General features: G+C 40.1%; 1 pseudogene across 1 annotated transcript; it reads left to right on the top strand.

Annotated features, from left to right (window-relative positions):
- Positions 1-6,814: 6,814 nt before the first annotated feature.
- Positions 6,815-21,589, top strand: LOC101178267 (annotated as a pseudogene). Its single transcript, XR_180007.3, has 4 exons — positions 6,815-6,946; positions 11,335-11,399; positions 13,782-13,848; positions 20,689-21,589. The product of XR_180007.3 is annotated as a nucleosome assembly protein 1-like 1 (transcript).
- Positions 21,590-21,932: the final 343 nt, after the last annotated feature.

Raw genomic sequence — 21,932 nt, 5'->3', positions numbered from 1 at the left:
TTGCCTGGGATAATGGCCTCCAGCTCCATCCATGTTGCTGCAAAAGGCAGGATCTCGTTCTTTTTTATGGCTGTGTAGTGTTCCATGGTGTATATGTACCACATTTTCTTTATCCAGTCCACCAGTGATGGGCATGTGTTTTTATGGTAGAATGACTTACATTTCGTTGGGTATATACCCAGTAATGGGATTGCTGAGTTAAATGGTAGCTGTATTTGGGGTGTGTGTTTTTTTTTGAAACAGTCTCACTCTTGCCCAGGCTGGAGTGCAGCGGCATGATCTCAGCTCACTCCGCCTCTCAGGTTCAAGCAATTCTCATGCCTCAGCCTCCTGAGTAGCTGGGATTACAAGCGTGTGCCCCCACACCTGGCTACTTTCTGTTTTTTGTTTTTTTTTGAGACAGAATTTCGTTCTTGTCGCCCAGGCTGGAGTGCAATGGCGTGATCTCGGCTCACTGCAACCTCCACCTCCCAGGTTCAAGCAATTCTTCTGCCTCAGCCTCCCAAGTAGCTGGGATTACAGGTGCGCACCACCACACCCAGCTAATTTTTATATTTTTAGTAGAGAAGGGGTTTTGCCATGTTGGCCAGGCTAGCCTTGAACTCCTGACCGCAGGTGATCCACCTGCCTTGGCCTCCCAAAGTGCTGGGATTACAGGTGTGAGCCACTGCTTGGTCAATTTCTGTATTTTTTGTAGAGACAGGGTTTCACCTTGTTGACCTGGCTGGTCTCTGACCTCAGGTGATCTGCCTGCCTTGGCCTCCCAAAGTGTGCTGGGATTACAGGTGTGAGCCACCATGCCTGGCCCAATAACTCTGTTTTAAGCTCTTTGAGAAATTTCCAGACTGCATTCCACAGTGGCTGAACTAGTTTACATTCCCACCAGCAATGTATAAGCGTTACTTTTTCTCTGCAACCTTGCCAGCATCTGCTATTTTTTGACTTTTTAATAATAGCCATTCTGACTAGTGTGAGATGTCTCATTGTGGTTTTGATTTGCATTTCTCTAATGATTAGTGATACTGAACATTTTTTCATATGCTTGTTGGCCACATGCATGTCTTCTTTTGAGAAATGTCTGTTTATATTTTTTTTGCCCATTTTTTAAATGGAGTTGTTCATTTTTTGCTTGTTGATTTAAGTTCCTTATCGATTCTGGATATTAGACCTTTGTTGAATGCAGTTTGCAAATATTTTCTCCTGTTCTGTAGGTTGTTTACTCTGTTGATAGTTTCATTTGCTGTGTAGAAGCTCTTAAGTTTAATTAGGTCCCATTTGTCAGTTTTTGTTTTTATTGCGATTGTTTTTGAATCTTCATTATAAAATTTTTGCCAGGGCCTATGTCCAGAATGGTATTTCCTAGGTTTTCTTCTAGGGTTTTTGTAGTTTTAGGTTTTATATTTAAGTCTTTCATTCATCTTCAGTTGATTTTTGTATATGATGAAAGGAAGGGGTCCAGTTTCAGTCTTCTGCATATGGCTAGCCAGTTATCCTAGCACCACTATATTGAATAGGGAGTCCTTTCCCCATTGCCTGTTTTTGTTGACTTTGTCGAAGATTGGATGACTGTAGGTGTGTGCCTTTATTTCTGAGTTTCCTATTTTCTGTTCCATTAGTCTATGTGTCTGTTTTTATACCAGTACCATGCTATTTTGGTTACTGTAGTGTCGCAGTATAGTTTGAAGTCGGGTAGTGTGATGCCTCTGGCTTTGTTCTTTTTGCTTAGGATTGCTTTGGCTATTTGGGCTCTTTTTTGGTCTTCTCATATGCTACAGTAATTCAAACCAGGTGAAGGATATTTTAATTAAGGGATTAATGTAGGTGGCAGGTTTAGAATTGAGGTTGTAGCAAATCACAACAAAAGCGTGAGTTAATTTGGTTTCTCTTTACTCATCTTGCCAAGTTACTTTGTTTCTAGTCATCTGAATGAGTGAGGGAGAAATAATTGATTCATTTCATAACTTGTTGGTATTATCTGAGACAACTGAACACTGAATGGAAACAAGTTTGGGAAGAACAGTTCATTTTCTTTTCTAGCAGTTGGCTTGATGGCTAGATTTCCAGCCAGGACCACAATTGAAAGACTTACATATATACTTTCTTATTCTTTTTATTCTTGAGTTTAAAAGTAGAAAATAACAATCAAAAAACAAATATGAAAATCTTTAGAATTTAGAAATTGGTGTAATTTCACCTTTGTTTTGTTTCCACTAATGCTACTTTATGTCATCTCTAGCAGAGCTGAGCTACTATCACTTTATTTTTTTTTAATATCTAAAAATGAGGAAGATTTCCAGAAAAGAACTGGCACTATAGTAAATTTACTGTCAATTTTGTTGGCTCTTTCTGCTACAAAAGAAGCAAAATAAACAGTGAACAAGGTAAGTACAGGTCCTTTTAAAACATCTAATGCAAAAATGGGTTGGGAAGGGGAAAGAGTTATGAAATTTTACTTCTTCCTTTGAAGAGCTAAAGGAATGAACCTATTTTGGCATGTCCTCAGGGCAGGAACAAGTACCTTAGCTTCTCTTCAGAAAGAGCTTTGTGACCTTCTGAGTATCAGAGGTGGCCTTTCCTATTCTAGTTGCAAAGCAGGTAGGCCTAGTACACAATCCAGTTTCAACAGTCAACCCATGTTTCCCATAATGCAGAAGTGCATAATGGCCTACCTGATGTAAATAAGTCTGAGCAATTAGTCTGGAAAGAAGGCTGGTGCCAGGTCTGAAAATGCCTTGAATCACTGGGGCATACAGGATGGTTGTACAGTTTTTTGTTGTTAATGTTTTAATTATTTAAAAATTCATTCAATAGGAAATATATATAGTAAAAAATGAAAACTCCCCAGCCCACCGCTGTCTTACTACACTGAGGTAATCATTGTTGATAGTTTAATGTGTATCCTCCCAGACCTTTTCTAGGCCTTTAGAAACCACACATACATACTACAGTGCTTTTTACACAAGGGGAATCATATCATACACGTTACCGTTTGGTTTTGAAATATCTTGGAGAGCTTTCCATTCAGTATATTTAGATCTTCATTTTAAAAAATAAAATAGAATTTTATAGTTGTATAATGGTTTATGTAAAACTTCCTTTATTGACGGGCATTTAGATAGTGTCCAGTTTTTCACTATTACATGCTGTAATCAATTACTGATTTTCATTCTCTTCGAGTATTTCTACAGAATAGAATCATAAAAAAGAAATAGCCAAACAAAGGGCATGTCTATTTTAAACTCTGATATATACTGCTAAACTGCTCTTCAAAAAGATTGCTGGATAATTTTAAGCAGAGGAGTAATTTGTAGTATTGATACTGGATTGGAGTTTAAACCTAGAGATTATTAAGGCCATTTCAATAGTCTTGGTAAGTAATTTGATGAAAAGGCCTGAGCAAGTCAGTGGGGATGAGAAAGTGGGGACAAATTTAAGAAACTCTGGGGAAGTAAAATTAATGAGATTTGGTGACTGGATAGGGCAGTGTCTTGGATGATTCTCGGGTGTCAAGCTGGTTAGTAATTCCATTAACACCATTACAAATATAGGAGGAGAAGCAGGTTTTCCTCCTGTTCCAGACTCAGTAAATGTCACCACCATTTTACTTACAAGCTCAAGCCAAAAGTCTTAATAGTTGACTTTTTTTAATCCCACATCCAACTTACCAGCAAGTCCTGTTAGACTCAAAATATAATCTGATTTCAAAAGTAGACGTGACAGGACTTGCTAATAAATTGAAACTATACTCTAAATCTGACTTCATTGCTTCCACCACCTCCACCCTACTCCCAGCCACATGAACTCTCACCTTGACTACTCCAGCAACCTCCCAGCTAGTCTCCCTGCTTCCATGCTTATCCCCCTCTCACACACACATGCATTTTAACCATTTCCCACACACAAAGGGAACTTTTAAATGTAAATTAGATTATCTTACTCCCCTTAAAACCCTTAATTGATTTTTCTTAGACTAACATCCAAACATACTCTATTCACTAGGCTTTACATGGTCTAGCCCCTGGCTACCTACATCTGCTAGTCTACTTTCTAACCATATTGACATTCGCTGTGTTTCTCAAATATGCCAGCCTTTTTCCTGCATTAGGTCTTTGCCCTAGTGGTATACTTCACTCTTGCCCCTGTTATTTCATTCTCAGCTTCAGTACCACCTCACAGAAGTCAGTCTTCTCCTTTCTCTAAAGGAACTGCTTCCATTCACTATCATATTTTTGTTTTATTTTCTTCATAGAAAAATTATTTGAAATGAACTTGTTTATTTCTTACTTGATTGTTTATGTCTATCAACCTCTCAAAAGACTGTAAGCTCCTTGGGGGCATATAGAATTAATTCTGGCACATAGTAGGGTCTCAATAAATGTTGAATGGATAGATGGACAGAATTGGCACTAGGGAGAACATAGCCTTTTCTCCACCAGGGCTCATCATTTTGTTCCTGCCTGAATGGCAAGTCAGTTAATTATGTTCTTAATCAGTTAATTATGTTCATTTGTGGAACATGTTACCTAGGGCTTTGTCTCCAGGACCATCAGTAGGGGATGCTGGGATATAGTTCTAGGGCATAGCCAATGAGATGTTTAGAGGCTTTAATTCTAGTAGCCATTAGCTTTAGTGTTTTTAGAAAAGGGAATTAAGTGAGTACTTTATCTAGGGTTGCAGTGTTCAATAAGGTAGTTGCTAGCATGCACTTGAAATGTATCTAGTCCAAATTGAGGTAGGCCATAAATATATAATATATGCCGAATTTTGAAGACTCAGCATGAGAAGAAAGAATGTAACATATCTTAATTTTTTATATAGAATATATATTGAAAAGAATAGCATAGAATCAATTGAATTAAAGAAATATGTTAAAAATAATTTTACCTTTTTTTTTTCACTTCTTTTAATATGACTGAACATGTAAGTCTACATAAACGGCTCACATTTGTAACTTAAATTCTATTTCTATTGGACAGCACTGGTCTAGGGCATCTTCTTCAGGTGCTAGAGTTACACGAATAACCTTATGTATTGTACTTAATGATTATTTGCGTTTTTCCTCATATACAAGTTTTTTACCTGAATGCTGTGCCCACCCTCCTCTCCTCTCCTACCCTCTACCTGAAAGGTAGGTTTTACTTTGTTTGTAGGCTCTTTGTTTTGGGAACGAATGGGTTTTGTTTCTGCTTTATTTTTTCCCAGTGGGGAGGTGGGTTGGGGGTGGTTGGGGTAATGTATTTTGTTTGTTGCTTTTTTCTTGAAGTAGGATAGAATGGAAGGAAACTGCAGTAATGGTGCAAAGGAACTGAAGTTTTTAATTACTGAGACCAATGGTGTGACATTGACAAAGCTCTGACTTCTGGGTAACTGAGGAACCTGAGCACCCTGTGAAGCTATGCCAGAGATGGAGGAGCTAAGAGCCAGTCCTAAATCAGAGGAGAGTTGGAAGTCCAATGTGTTGATCTAGATGCATGTATTAATAGATATTGTATGTTAAATTGCTCATATGTTGATTATCTATCCTCCTCCGCCCCACTAGAATGTACGCTCCGTGAGAGCAGAAGCTTTATCTTTCTTGCTCCCTGTGGTATTCTGGCTCAATGCCTGGCGCATAGTCATTAATACCTATTTGTCGAATGAAGAAACAATTAAGTGGCAACTTCTTCAGGCCATGAGTAAACTATGGACCTTATATAAAGGGCTGCTATTTTCCATTTCTGTCGTTATTTCTATACCTGATATCTGTGATGCTATTTTGTATTAATTTTTTTGTCCAGAACTTCCTGTTTGGAATGCTTACGGATGGTAAGTGCTGATCTGTGTAGCAAAGGGCATTTTCCCAGCACCTGGTGAAGCCACTTAACCAAAAATACATCTAGCCCAAGACTTGCACATTAATTTGTTCGCTTAGTCTACCTTAAGATCACTCTCTAAAGAGGACATTTGTAAAGAACAAAGATTGTGCTGTTTGTTTTGTTTTTAAATCTAGGAGTTTTATTTTCATAAAAAATGGTGGTTCTGTGGTTGCCTTCATGATATCAAAGACCCAGGTTCCTTTTCTCTTTATGCGTAGCCTGCTTTGGCAAATGCTTGTTGCTTCATAATGCCTGATCCACCTTCACCTTCAGGTACAAAAAAAGGAGGGTATTGGGGGATAAATGTGTATGCCAGCTGAATCAGTATTCCCCCACTTTTTTTGTGTGTGTGGTGAAATTCACTTGACATAAAATTAACCATTTTAAAGTGAACGATTCAGTGGCAATTAGTATATTCATGGTATTGTATAACCCCCACCTCTATTCAGTTGCAAAACACTTTGATCACCCCAAAAGAAAACCCAGTATCTGTAAAACATTTACTCCTCATTCTCCCTTCCTCCCCCAACCCTTGGCAACCACTAGTCTTCTTTCTGTCTCTGTGTTTACTTATTATGAATATTCCATGTAAATGGGGTCATATGGTATGTGATCTTTTATGTCTGGCTTTTTCACTTAACATGTTTTTGAGGTTTTTACATGTTGCAGCATGTATCAGTATTTTGTTCCTTTTTATGGCTGAGTAGTATCCCATTATATGTATATACTACAATTTGTTTATCCATTTAGCTATTGATGAATTTAGGTTGTTTCCATATTTTGGCTATTGTGGATAGCGCTGCTATGAATGTTTCTATAAGTATTTGTTTGAGTACCTGTGTTCAGTTTTGGGGAGTATGTACCTAGGAATTGCTGGGTCATATGTTCTGTGTTTCTGTGCTATTTCTTTTTAAAGTAATACTTCTTCCTGTACTATCTGCAATAATTACCGTTATCCAATGGGGAGTAGTACAAGACGTCTCTTGTGGGATGTGGGAATCAACAGAGAATACCAGAACTCTAGGGTCTGTGACTACAGATTTCCTGGCATTAACTACAGAGGAGAGATTAATAGGAAATATGCATATGAGGTAAGAATTCAGGAATTCCAGACCCCCACCCCCAACCCCCTGGGAAGGAATTAGGTTACCTAAGTCACCCTCTACATTTTTTCCCGGGATTCAGTCTCTGAGTCATACGATGGATTCATCCTAGCCTTCTAGTGCCTTAATCTGGAACTGTGATCTGTATGCATCAATTCTCTGTCATAGTCAAGCCTTCAAGTACAGGATCGGCAGTGGGCTAATAGCTTCATTTGGTTAAGCATGGATGTGAGGCCCTTCTGTCTGAACATGCTTGGAACTGTACCTATATCGGGGTGGTAGTGATGGCAGTTGTTAGCATCCAGAGGATGGATCCAGAGTGAAATTGCCTCTCACAGTATTTGTGCAGTATAGAGTCAGCATTAATCAGCCCTATTCTACCAGCTTCAAAAATTGGACCAGCCCTATTCTACCAGCTTTTCATTTCAGGGTAGTGACCTACCTGGGAGGTCTAAAGAATGATTCTGACAGTGTTCCAAGAGAATCTTTTCCTGCTGCTATGTGCCTGTGTGCAGGTATTATGTGTATGTAGGAGGGTGGAAAAAAGGCAAGACAGGGTGGGCCTTTATGTTTAGTGTGTGGGTGGGGAGGACCTACCGTGTGGTATATGTCAGTCACATTTCACATTTCTGACAGGCTGTAACTTCCAGTAAATTTAGTGATAATTTCTTTGCTGCTTTTTTCACTGAGACTCATTAAGCTATAAAATTATCACAATGTTACGGGCATCTGTGTCCATGTTTCCAGCATCATTTGGGCGTCTGGCTGCTTCCTACTGATGTAGCCTTCTTACCCCTCTCACCTCCTCCCCTGCCCCTACCAACAGTTGGGAACAAAACACTCGCCAAGCAAAGAACTAACTGAAAGAAGGTGACAGTGGCTGCTTTTCCCTCCTACGCTATTTCTCAAAAAGTATTTTGGGCCACTTTGGGAATTCTTAACAATGTCCTCACTGCCCTCCCCTTATTTGACTCGCAGATGTCTTTCCACACCACCTCCCCATCCCCCAAAATGCTCTTGGTAAGTCCCTTTCTAAACTTGCCTTTCTCCTTGAGTGATACTCTACCTAGGCTACGCCTTGGATCCTCCCTTGATTTTCTTCCCTCCTCTTTCCTGTATCCTCTTCTCCGCAATCATCAGTTCTGGAACAAGCCTCTTAAACCTACTTCCTATGGTGAACATGAGTGGTTTTCATTTGCTTCCCCACAGTTTTTATTCCTTCCTCACTCTCCATCCATGTGATTCAGCTGGGATTGACACCCATCACAGTGACTGGATATGGGCTCCAGGACAATCAAGTTACCTAAGGGTTTTTGTTGAAATGGGAAAAAAAAAGCCACTCTTTTTTCTACAAGGATTACTAAGACAGAGACTAGAGGTGGAGAGAGACAGATTTCCAATCATGACACTTGAGCTCCTAAATTCTGCCACATTTGTAGCCATTCTTACCCTTACAATGATTTCCTGTTATGTGAATCAATACATTTTATTTTATTCTTGGGCCAATTTGAGATGGGTTTTTATCCCTTGCAATTAAAAGAACTGACCAAGACAAGGCCTGTCAGCCTGCTGTTATCTCCACTTCTGTAGTTCCCTCTGGGCCCTATTCGATTGGAGATAGCATTTTGCCCATATCCTTAACCTTCTCAACCCCTGCCACCGACTCACTTCAGTATTAAAATTCCATACATACACTAGGGCTTTTTAGTCTATCAAGAGGCTTTCCTGTCTAATTCGATCTTTACATAAAGCTTTGAGGAAGATAGAGGAGGCATTTTTATCCCTTTTCTTCTGCTGAGGAAACAAGTTGAAAGAAGTTTATGCTGATTTACCCATTTCAAGCTATTTGTAGTCACTGCTGGGACTCAAACCTGATTTTCTTAACTGCACATCTAGAGTTTCTCTTCTTTTCTTTTCCCTCTCTGTTTCTTTTTTGTTTTTTTGAGATGGGGTCTCACTATGTTGGCCAGGTTGGGCTTGAACTGCTGGCCTCAAGCAATCCTCCCACGTCAGCCTCCCAAAGTGCTAGGATTACAGGCATGAGCCATTGATCCTGGTCTTAGAGTTCTTTCTTTTATAAATTGCGTTGCCTCCCCTGGGTAGAAACACAGCTCTAATGTAAACTTACACTGTCTTCTCCCATGGACATCTATTTTTAACACCTGTAAGGCCCTGTGGGACAGAAGGCCTTTGTTTCACTATCTCTTTGAGATTGCTGTCCTCCATTTTTCATTATTTGAATAACATTTCATCTGTGTGTACCATCTACTACAGTCTTTGTTTCTGTTATAGGTTCCTTCTCAAGGACTTATCCTAGTTTAAAAATACGACTTTTGCCCAAATTTGATTTGGGTCCTACTGCCCTTTGGAGAACCCCTTGACTTCTTCGATCCTTCAACAACCCAAGACCTCCCACAAAGCCAGTCAAATCATTCATCATTTCTACTCTTCCTGATCTGCTTCTTATGATCCCACTCCTGGGCTGGGAAGTGCAACAGCAAAGAGACTAACGCATGCACTATTGGCCTTACTGCCTATTTTCATCTGGGCCCTTTCTGCTGTGCAGATCTCTAGGTGGCTACATTCTTATAGTAGCTGCTTCTCAACCTTTGCCAATCTGTTCGTGGTCTTGCTTTCTCTATTTGATGTCTGAAACCAGATTGCCTTCATAGAACTTCTATAATAAACATTATTGTTTGCCTACTTAGCATCTATTGCTTCCTTCCTTATAATATCTGATTTTTATTAAGGGATCCCCTTACCAAGGAAGTACATGTGTTTTAAGAGAAGCTGACGCTATAGTCATATCCACAGCTGGTCCTGATTGAGCCAAGGGTAATTAGTAGTAATTGGGGCTGTTCCTAAATATTCTGGTTCTCCTTGGTGCATAGTAGAATTGTATTTACCAGCTTGTTGAAGTGAGGAGTGACCATATGACCTGCTTTGGCCAGTAAAATGTGAATAGAAACAATATATGTCACTTCTAGGCAAACGCCTTTAAAAGCCAGTGTGTGATTCACCAGACCCCCTTCCCTCTGCTGCAATGATTGCTAAAGCCTGTGTCAAGGTGAAGCCTCCATTAGCCTCCGTCCTAGGATGACTATAATGGTAGAGCGCCCCCTGCTGACTACACTGGCATGTAGTGAGAGCAATAAAATTTTAGCTGTATTAAATAGCCACTGAGATTTGGGGGTTGACTGCCATTGCAGTTTAAGTCCTAACCGGAATAGTAATCACATCCTCTAGCCTGTACCTGGGTCAGGAAACTAGCCTAAGCCAAGGAATAGGTTGAAAAAAAGCTTGTGACTCAGCTGGTACACTGAAATGAGAAGGGAGATTTGCTGGGGCTTTGAGGAAAGAAGTAAGTTACTTTTAAGAAAGCCATCAGAAGAGACGAATCCTCTCTTTCTCTGGATGTTGTGTGTAAACGTGAAGCCTGGAGTTATTGTCATCTTGCTACCTGCCTGAGGATAAAGCCAATGCAGGGGGAGAGCAGTACCAAAAGAATCACAGAGAAATGAAGCCAAAGCCCTCATTGAATCACAACCAATCATTACTCTACTTCTGGACTTTTTCATTTAGGAAAACCAATAAATTTCCTTTACTGTTTAAGTCTTTTGAGTTTTCTGTTACCTGCCTCCAAAAGCATCTTAACAGTTGCAACTTCCTTTCTCAGTTCTTATTTCCACTTCCCACTCTTCCATTTAGTCTAAAATAAATAATAACTATTTGTTTAGAGAAGACTTACTCTGTAGCTGGCACTATGCTAAGTGCTTTTCAGAAGGAGATTATCATTCCATTTCAGAGTAGCAAAATGGGTGAGCTCCTTGAGAGCAAGATATATGTATTTTTAAATTTGTAGTTTTTGTAGAGATGAGGTGTTGCTAGGGCTGGTCTCGAGCTCCTGGCTTCAAGCAGTCCTCCCACCTCGGCCTCCCGAGATGTTGGGATTACAGGCATGAGCCACCATGCCCTACTTGTAAGAATCTTATTTGTACCTATTTGTTTTCACTGCAATTATGATATAGTATAAAGCCAGTAGTGAGCAAATATTAACTGAACAAATGTAAGTTGACCTTTATCCTTAAAGGGCTTACTGTATTGTTGTATATTCAAGTGTTAGAAACCTGCAAGATTCAAGACCAATACAAGACAGTATATGCTGTTACTAAATTGAAGATCCAAAGGGCATGGTACTAATAGTAAAGGCTATGAAAGAAAGATATTGTCATTATCATGATTGCCTGAAGGTTGGGAGCAAAAACTTTTTGGAAAAGGTCAAATTTGATCAAAAAAGAGGGATCAGAATTGAATAGTACAGCAGATTGGGTGAGTGGATATCACCTAAAGTCAGGGCAATAACAAGCAATAAATAGCATGGTGTCAAAAAGGAACTTGGTGCGTTGAAGAGTATGCAGTATATGCAACTGAAGTGCTCAATGTTAGACCTTTTCTTTCATTTTTTTAATCACAAGAGACAATAGAAAGCCATTTGCCTTTGAATTGCTTCAGGTAGGCTTGATATAAAAGAGGTATTGTGGCCACTACTCTGACTATATGCTCAAACCCCTTGCACACAGTAGTTAACGATGTTTGTAAACTTGCAAATGCATCCATCCATGTACTATTTCTCCCCAGGGAGAGTAGAAGTTTCCAAGGGCTTGTGTGCCAAGCATTCTGCTTCTTTCCTGGCTCTCTTAACTCAATGCTAGACACATACTGGTGCACAGTAGTCCCTCAGTTAAGTACTTACTAAATTGATTTAAATTATCTGGTTTGGGGAAAGAAGTTATGTGCCTAGTGAGCCTGGTTTCTCAGCACATTAACACTTCATCAAACCTCTGTCAGATCAGATTCTCAATAGGATATCTTAAATACATGCTATTAAAATACCTAAATAGAATTTCCATCTGTTTGAATAGACTGAGCCTGATGAATCAGCCAGAGAGGTGGGAGGCTGATCCAGCCAGACATGAACCCATCAGGTGGGGAACAGGCAGCTAGCTCTCCCTCCTTTGCTACCCCGCTAGTGCTCACATTAGAACGTACAGATTTATAAAGTGAAAACACGATCAACCAGTTAGCAAAATGCAAAGACTGGAGCAAGCTGTGGGGCATTGTTTGTGGGCTCGCTAACAGACGTCCAGCTGGAACCCCTCAACCCAGCTGTAGATCATGCCGAAGGCCTTGTTAGAGTCGGAGAAAGAGGAGCCCTGGGACCTGCCCTTTTCACAAATCCTGGGCCACTGGAGTCTACATTTTGTTTTCATGCCGTTGTAAAAAAAATTTAAAAAGACACAAAAAAACAGGACTTATTTTGGAAACTGTCACCAGTGAAGTCATCAAGGACTTAAAGACATAAAATACAAAGACAGAAAAATGTCAAGGAAGCTGCATCCTTTGATATTTGCCCAGCAAAATTTTGCACAAACATCCATCCTTAATGAGAGTCATCAAGCCCAAATTTCCAAATGGTCTTGGCTGCCAGAATTCTAGTTACAATCAGCTTCTCCCCTTTCCCATTTTCTCTTAAATACCGTGGTTGTGGGTTGCATTTTTTGATGCTGTGATTAAAGAAGGAAAATGATTTCAGGGTCATTTTTCACACAAAAATACATGTTTCAAAATGTTCTTTTCTAAACTTTGCTCCGATTGGTAGCACTTAGTACACAAGGCCTTGCACACAATAGGTGCTCAGTAAATAATTTGTTCAATTAAATTGAATCAGACTTCATTTTTCTAAACTAAGAAAAAAATTGAGTGTGCTTTCTTATTACCACCACTGGTCTGATTTCTCTTCTGCCGTGCTGTCAACTTGCCTTTCCGTATCTGTAGCCTTAACCCAGCCCCCACCACAAACACATGCAAACACAGTCCCATGCTATCCCATTCAGGTGTTTCTATTGCTCCTTTATGGGTCTGCTTATGGTATTTACTTTGTTAAATGAGAGAGGAAGTGAAAAGAATAATGTCTAAGAGTCAAAAGACCTGGATTCGCCTCCTACTTATGTCATTTACTTTGAATCTTAGGTAAGTGACTATGCGCTCAGATTCCTCATCTCCGAAGTAATAATAATAATATATATGCCTGACCTACTTCCCAGGATTGTTGTGAATATCAAATGAGCTAATATATGTGAAAACCCTTTGAGAACAGAAAAGGCTTTTTAAATAACTGTTCTTATAAGAACCTCACCCCAGTTCATGCACCCAGTAAAGCATCAAGAAGGTCTTCCATACTGTTTCCCTGGGAAATGGGTTCCTTCTCACCTCCTTTCTCCAGGAGAGGCTAACTGGCTGACTTCCTGGTACACATTTACTCTGATGAATACACTGAGGTCCAGGGTTGGGCCCTCAGCTTTACAGCATCAGAAACTGGATCTTGGCAGAGCCTCTGAGTTGATCAGACTAAGAGTTGCTGACTCAAACTAATCCACAAGAGACTGATATATAACCAGAATGCCAGTTTATTAATTTTCAGTGGGAAACATTTGGCCTGATCTGCCCCTTTTCTCCCTGTAGGCCAGTTGCATGGGAAGAGAGATCATCTGAAAGTTGCTCAGTGAACAAGGAACTTTGACAAAGGGAGTTAACATTATTCAAATGTTTGATAACATAGGGTTCTGCTCAACTGGAGCTTCTGTCTCCTCAACAGGAATCTGCTCCAGATGATGTAGATGTTTCAGGCACTGTGGCAGAAGCCCCCATTCCTGAACCATGCACACAAGAGCCAGTGTACCATGTGTGCCCTTTTCCCCACATTCCCTCTGTTGACCAACACATTGCTCTTTATATATGTTAATCCTTTTGAGACTTCTTGCAGTGCACCCGTGGTTCCCAAAGCCAGTCTGCTGACCAGGAAGAAGTTGGTTGCCACAAAAGCACCTAGGGTACATGTAAAGAAATAACGGGCTTGTATAGCTCTACTGGAAATTCTAATAATTAGATCTGTGGAGGGGTCTAGGAATCTGAATGTTTATAGGCATCCCAAGTGACTCTGATCATCAGCCAGGTTGGGGAACCACTGATATAAAAGTCTTATTGGCTAAGAATCTATTCTACCACTTTAAGATGACTTTGCATATTCTGATCAGATCCATTACAGACTGATTGTATAGATTAACTTTCAGAACAAAACATTATTTCCTAGTTCTCAAAGGCCAATCGCTGTGGTATCCTTGAGCTTGCTTGCTTCATTCTGTCTTTCCTTCCCTCTTTCCTTCTTTTCCTTCCTCCCCTGCCCCTCTCCCTTACATAAATATTTATAAATACATAATGCATAAGAAAGCTTACCAAGAGGAGGCTGTAGCAGTTGACACTCCAAGAGCCAAAACCAAAAGCTGCTGTTAGGTGATAATAGACTTGGAGGATTAGGATATATAAGCCTGGTGCACAGACAGCTCTAAGGCCAGCCGGTAATACCAAGGCCTGACATTGAACAATCTTGAGATAATTTCTCTGTGGTAAGCAACCCTGGGCCTTGGCATACTTCCTGAGCTGATGTCCTGTAGGAAACAACATTATGCTCCCAAGTGACCTTGAGGGAAACTCCAAGAACCATGTTTCCATCCCACTCATGACAAAGCAGACAGCCATCTTTCCTCTCAAATATGGCTCCATGTCGCTAGCACCTGGCAGTGCCTTGCTTCCAGCAGAGCACCAAAATCAGGAGAGCAAAGTGAGAGTCAAATCTAAGGAGGGGTGCCAATGTGTGATGGGCATCTCTTTATACCAGGCTCTGTGCTCCCATACTATATATCCTATGCACCACAAAAATCACTGAAACAGGTTTCGGTATCTCCATTTTCCAGTTGAAGGAATTGAGGCTCGAAGGGATTAAGTAACTTGCTAAATAAAGGTCATGCAAGCAGTAAGTGGTGGAATTGGGATTTGAATCCAAGCTCACTCCGTTCCAAATTCTATGTCCTTTCTATAATCCCATGCTGCTGAGTAAACAGGGAGGTTGGAAGTAGGAGTTTTGAACATAAGCTTCATTTTCTACGCATACTAATTTATAGATAATTTTTATAATTTCTCTATACAGAATGACATATATAAATACATTTTTTTCAAATATTCCATAACAACTATCACATTCCTACATATAAAATATACTAGCATCTAAATCTGCATTTGGTTAATCCTGATTCTTTTCTCAGGGGGAAAAAGGCGGCTATAATTAGGGATAGGATTGGGAGTCAGGATACCTAGTTAATAGTCCTGGCTCTGCCTCTCATTCATTGTGTACATTAGGAAATTCCTTTTTTCTTCCTGAGCCTCATTTTCATCATCTGTCAAACGAAGGGTTGGATTAGATCTTTTACATTCTAGGATTCTAAAAATCTAGTAACACTCTTACCACGTTTCTTAATTGTTTTAGATCAAAGCACAGAAATTGAACAGTAGAAAAAGAAATCTGAACACATTTATTAGAAGGCTATTTAATAATAACTAATTTTATTGAGCACTGTTTGTATGCCAGGGACTGTACTAACTAGTTTGTGTTACTTATTTTGATTACTTCTTATCACATCAACTCTATTCTTATTTATCCAACTGTTAGGAATAGAGAGGTAAGTAATTTGCCCAAGATCGCATGGCTGGTAGGTGGAGAAGCCAATGCTGAAATCCAGGCCCAAGCCTAGGGCCAGCTCCTAAATATAGTCCTAGCCTCCACTCTTGCTTTACAGCTCCCACTCTGATGACTGTGTAGGACATTTATCAAAGTTGCATTTGAGATTATCTGATCTTGGGACATGAGGATAAAGGAGAGCACATATCAGCCCATGTAAGGGAATTTCCTAGAGACTATTGTTATGATTATCTCCCTTGGGAAAGGGAGCTGTAAAAGTTATGTAGGATATGTTCAGTTTCAGAGAGTCAACTGCATCAGAGGAAACATTATACTGGTCAGCAGGCCCTGGACATAAAATTACTTCTATTCCTTAATATTATTAGTAAGCTTTGTTTTCCTAACACCAAGGTCATAAAAGTTAGGCCCCAGTTTCTCTGCCTGGGTCTAAGTAGGAGGAAATAAATCAAGAAGGAGAAGAACTTTTTTTGCTCTTACTGATCCTGTGGAGGTGAAGGCAAGTGGGAGGAAGGAATGGTTGCTGGCGGGTAGATCAAGAACTATCAAAGGCTGAGTCCTGTACAGATGGGGATGCCGTATTTGATATCCACCCTATTCAAATGATGCCTTGATAGCCACCTATTGCTTCTGATCTCCCTGGACAGGGAAGTTGGGTGGCAAGGCTGAGCCATGGTCTATGATGAACTATAAAAACATTATGAACCATTTCCATCCCCAAAGGATAATACCTGGACAAAACTACAAGAATGTCCAATCTTGGGACCAGGGATGGAATAGAGATAGAGCTACCAGCAATGTCACTACTTCTTTCTGTTTTCTTCCTTGCTCACTACCCACATTAAGTAGGACTCTTTTTCTTTTTGGTGTGCTTTGTATTACATGTCATGCAGGTGGGTTGGAGAGAAGTGAAAAAGGCTGTCTATAAATTGCTGTAGCTAATTTAGAAGTCATTTTGCATCGTGTACCCAAGCCTACACTTTCAATAATGTCAGAAAAGTTTGCTTTACTTTTGCAATGCATCGATAGGTTAAAAGGCATTTTTTTTAAACCTACAGGTGACACAAACCTGGAAAGTATACTTATAGCTACAGAGCTAAATCAGAATTCAAAATTGTCTAGACAGTCTGGAGTTTCTTGTCTAACTCAATAAGATGGAATATATCAGAAATAATTGCAGAATTCTATATTTAGGGTAAAAAGAAAACCATCATATAAGTTCAGTATGGAGATGATTACCCGAAGAGCATTTGTTCATATGAAAGGACTGGGGACTTTAATTATCCACAAATTGAATATTTTCCAACATTATGATGTGTCTGCTGGAAAAAAACAACCCAATCTTTGACTGCATGAAGGGAAGTGAAGGACAGATTATAGGAAGCCCTGGTCCTAGTGCAGTGGGCTGTGGTCAGACCACACTGAAGTACTGGGTTCTGTGGTAGGTACCACAATTCTTGGGGGATTTTGACCAACTGGAAGAAAAGTAATGGGTTGGTAAGGGTCAGGAAATCAGGAATAGTTGACATAAATTATCACGTTTAGCCTAGAGAAGAAAAAATAGTCAACCAAAGGAATACCATATCCTTGTCTGCAAGTATTTAAAATGCTCTTGTGTGACAGGCAGAATAAATTTGTTCTGCCCTGTCAAGATGTAGAGATAAAGAGCAGAAGTTAAAGAAGGCAGATTTCAATACAACATAAGTAAGAGCTTTTCAATACCTGAGCCGTTTTCCTAAAGAAAGAGAGAACTCCTAGCATCTAGAGGTACCATAGCTATGGCTACCTTGAAGGAGACCTTTACACTGGGCAGAGGTGGAGTGTGAAGAAGCACCACTGTCTGTTTTGCCAGGACTGGATTCACTGCTGTTATTTCACTGATATTTCATATATATTCTTGGGCCTCAACTTGGAAGCCATCAATTTTGGTTGAAGAACCAGGCCTGAGGATTCATAGCCCATGACTTTCTGAGCAGGGACTACCACTTTGGAATGCCTGAGCTTATAATACAGCCCCTTCCTTAGGAATTCTCTGAACAGTGAAACTCACTCTCTTGTATTTATCCATTTGCCTAATAACAGAAGGGCTCACTTTGCTTCTTGAGCATATGTTAGGCACTTTACAAAAAATTTTTGTTTATTTTTTTGAGACAGAGTTTCACTCACTCTGTCACCCAGGCTGGAGTGCAGTGAGTGCTGCGATCTCGGCTCACTGCAAACTTTGTCTACCAGGTTCAAGCAATTCTCCTGCCTCAGCCTCCGGAGTAGCTGGGATTACAGGCATACACCACTACACCCGGCTAATTTTTGTATTTTTAGAAGAGGCAGGGTTTCACCATGTTAGCCAGGCTGATCTCAAACTCCTGACCCCAAGTGACTCGCCTGCCTTGGCCTCCCAAAGTGCTGACATTACAGGCATGAACCACCACAACTGGCCATGCATTGTTTCTGCTATAGAAATATTTTATTACTTCATAGATTGTACTTTTATTTTTTGAATTTCATTTGTTAATATTTAGACACTTTTTTCTGCTTTTAAACACAATGAACAGACCTTTGATAATATAACAATTTTAATAATAATTAGAATTGTTACATGAAAAGAAATAAAAGTTTCTGCTCTGAGGCTTGGCTGTGCTGTTAACAATAGTGCCAGGAAGCCAGGTGCGGTGGCTCACGCCTGTAATCCCAGCACTTTGGGAGGCCAAGGCAGGCAGATTATGAGGTCAGGAGTTTGAGACCAGCCTGGTCAGCATGGTGAAACCCTGTCTCTGCTAAAATTACAAAAAAAAAAAAAAAAAAAAAAAAATTATCCGGGCATGGTGGTGTGTGCCTGTACTCCCAGCTACTTGGGAGACTGAGACAGGAGAATCGCTTGAACCCAGGAGGCGGAGGTTGCGTTGAGCTGAGATCACGCCACTACACTCCAGCCTGGTGACAGAGCGAGACTCCATCTCAAAAAAACAAAAAACGAACAAACAATAATGCCAGGAGACTTCACCCTGCAAGGTACATCTATTCAGCCCCTAAGAGAGTCGCTATCATGCCCCAATCCATCTTTATCCTACTGGGAAAGGCAGGTGGTCTCATTCTTAAAATCCATCATCCAGGAGCTTAGGAGAAATAAAATCTAAATTTCTTTTCAGGAGATGTAAGAGATTGGAAAAACTGATCCTTTGGTTTTTCACACACTACTCAACACAACACTTCTGACACTGGATGTGTGAATTATTTTCCCCATACACCAAATAATTTTCCACTGGACATGGGGGTGGAGGGTCCTACAATTCAGTTCTGACACATCTACCTAGAGTTAGAGTCAGATCTCACAGGTTGAGGGCTCAGCCTCTCAAGACTCCCTCTCACTTTAGATGCCAACTGCGAGTCCTAGGTTGCAGCCTATACTCCTGACTGACTGGCTATAAATTAGGGTTCCCATAACCCCCCTCCTCAGGTTTTATTAAGTTATTAAAGTGGCTCACAGAATTCAGGGAAACATATTTACCCATTTATTGTAAAGGGTTTTATAAAGGATACAGAAGAACAGTCAGATGGAGAGATGCCTAGGGCAAGGCATGTGGGAAGGGGTGCAGGGCTTGGCAGACCACCCTCCAGGCACCTTTATCTAGTCAGCTCTCCAGTGGCTCCCTGAACTCACTTCTCTTGGGTTTTTATGGAGGCTTCATTACATAGGCATGATTGATGATATCACTGGCCATTGGTGATTAACTCAACTGTTAGCCCCTCTCCTCTCCTGGGAGGTCGCATGGTGGAACTAAATGTTCCAACCCTCTATTTACGGGATTGGTTCCCCTGGCAAACCAATAGAGATGGGGTTTTGCCATGCTGCCCAGGCTGGTCTCAAACTCCTCAGCTCAAGCGATCCTCCCGCCCCGGCTTCCCAAAGTGCTGGGATTATAGGCATGAGCCACTGTGCTCGGCCATCTTCTCATTTTTATAACAGTCCAATTCCCTAAGATAAACCCATGATTAAGTTTCTAGTTTCAATATCTTACAACCAAATAAATGTAGTAGTTAAGAGTTCTGACTTTAATGTCAGATAGACCAGGGTTCATGTACAGAGTACCCACTGAGAAGTTACTTACTTTCTTTAGCTTCCTTATATGTAAATTCACAGACTTGTAAAGAGGATTAAGTGAGATAGAATATGTAATGTGCTTAGCACAGTGCCAGGCCGAGAGTCAATGCTCAGGAAATGTTAGAGCTCATTAATATGTATTATAATCAAATAAAATATGAGAAGATTGAAAACAGAAAGAAGAAAAAAAAAAATCACCCGTAGTTCCACCACCTGAACTGATTTTTAACTATTTTCATTTTGTCTTTTATCTGTGTGTAAGAGAAAGAAATGTTATATATGATTCTGAGAGGCAGTCTTGGTAGCTAGAATGCCCTTTGTTTGCCAAGTCATCATAGGTGGTGGGGATAAAATCTGGAGGTGGAAGCTGGGGTGTGTGAGTGCAGAACTGCTCTGCATAATGAAGGAAAAGGCAAATGAGATTCCCTAAGGGAGAAAATAGTTTAATCCCTAGGTTAGATCTTTTAAGCACTCCCTAAAGACAGAGAAGGAAGCCATTAAATCTTCTGAGTATTAGAACTACCCCTGTTAGACTAGATCACCTTTGTGATATCTTTTATACCAGTTCCCAATTTGCTGAGAGTACCAAGTCCCTGAGAGCTGAGCCTGAGACACTTGTGCTGAGGGCCCTTTATCAATCATTCTATCTCCTTCAGGTCATTCTTTTCTGACCCATTCCTCCTAGGGCAGCCATGGTGGTCTCTTCCATATTTCCCTATCTCAGGTCAGGCTCTTTTGAAAGTGGGCGTACACATGAGCCATCTTAAATCACATTAGTCAGTAGTGCTGTGGATGCCTTATTAGTAGGGAATCTGGATCAGGAAGACTGCTTTCCTATGGGCTTGGGTAAAAGCCACTAGAACCCAAGGAGAAAATACTTGTCCAAACTGATTTATAACCAAAAGCTAATGTTACTGAGTGATAACCCAGGGAAAAAATTTATTTACTACTAAAATCTAGGAGCCAATATTTTAATTTAATAATTTACTTTTCTTTGTTTGTTTCTATTCACAAGTTGAATATTTTACATTGGTTTGAAAGTTATCACTTCTCTATGCTGTTCTCTATCAGCCTCTATTTGATAAGCGATTTGAGATTATTAATGCAATTTATGAACCTACGGAAGAAGAATGTGAATGGAAACCAGATGAAGAAGACGAGATTTCGGAGGAGTTGAAAGAAAAGGCCAAGATTGAAGAAGAGAAGAAGGATGAAGAAAAAGAAGAGCCCATAGGAATTCCTGAATTTTGGTTAACTATTTTTAAGAATGTTGACTTGCTTAGTGATATGCTTCAGGAACATGATGAACCTATTCTGAAGCACTTGAAATATATTAAAGTGAAGTTCTCGGATGCTGGCCAGCCTATGAGTTTTGTCTTAGAATTTCACTTTGAACCCAGTGAATATTTTACAAATGAAGTGCCAACAAAGGCATATAAGATGAGGTCAGAACCAGATGATTCTGATCCCTTTTGTTTTTGATGGACTAGAAATTCTGGGTTGTACAGGGTGCCAGATAGATCGGAAAAAAGGAAACAATGTCACTTTGAGAAACATTAAGAAGCAGCAGAAACACAAGGGACGTGGGACAGTTTGAACTGTGACTAAAACAGTTTCCAGTGACTCTTGCTTTAATTTTTTTGCCCCTCCTGAAGTTCCTGAGAGTGGAGATCTGGATGACACTGCTGAAGCTATCCATGCTGCAAACTTCGAAATCGGTCACTTTTTACCTGAGCGTATAATCCCAAGATTAGTGCTATATTTTACTGGAGAAGCTATTGAAGATGATGATAATGGTTATGATGAAGAAGGCAAAGAAGCAGATGAGGAAGGGGAAGAAGAAGGAGATGAGGAAAATGATCCAGACTATGAACCAAAGAAAGATCAAAACCCAGCAGAGTGCAAGCAGCAGTGAAGCAGTATGTGGCCTTGAGGATAACCTGCACTGTAATAGCCTAAACACAAATCTTATTTACTTACATCCTTATGTTTTTGTATTCTCTTGGTAGACTAGGTAATTTTTTTTAAAGGACAGGAAACTGATATTTTAAAGACCAATTTGTCCTATCTAGCATTTTAACTAGTTTTTCCACCAGATATGTTGAATGTACAAATTCTGTCATGCATGTTCATTAATTGCTACGTAATTTGGAATATTTTCATGTAGCTCTTGGAGTGCAACTGTGAAAATTAACAACTGCTAAATGAAATACTTTTTTTTCGTAATTTTTTTCCTTGAAGAACCAAGTATTTTTTTCAGCTGGTTGTTGAATAGGGTTAAGTCC

Source organism: Nomascus leucogenys, chromosome 21 (assembly GCF_006542625.1).
Source record: "Nomascus leucogenys isolate Asia chromosome 21, Asia_NLE_v1, whole genome shotgun sequence".
Classification (NCBI taxonomy): Eukaryota; Metazoa; Chordata; class Mammalia; order Primates; family Hylobatidae; genus Nomascus; species Nomascus leucogenys.
The sequence above is the reverse complement of the archived record's forward strand: the minus strand, read 5'-3'. Positions and strand labels throughout refer to the sequence as shown.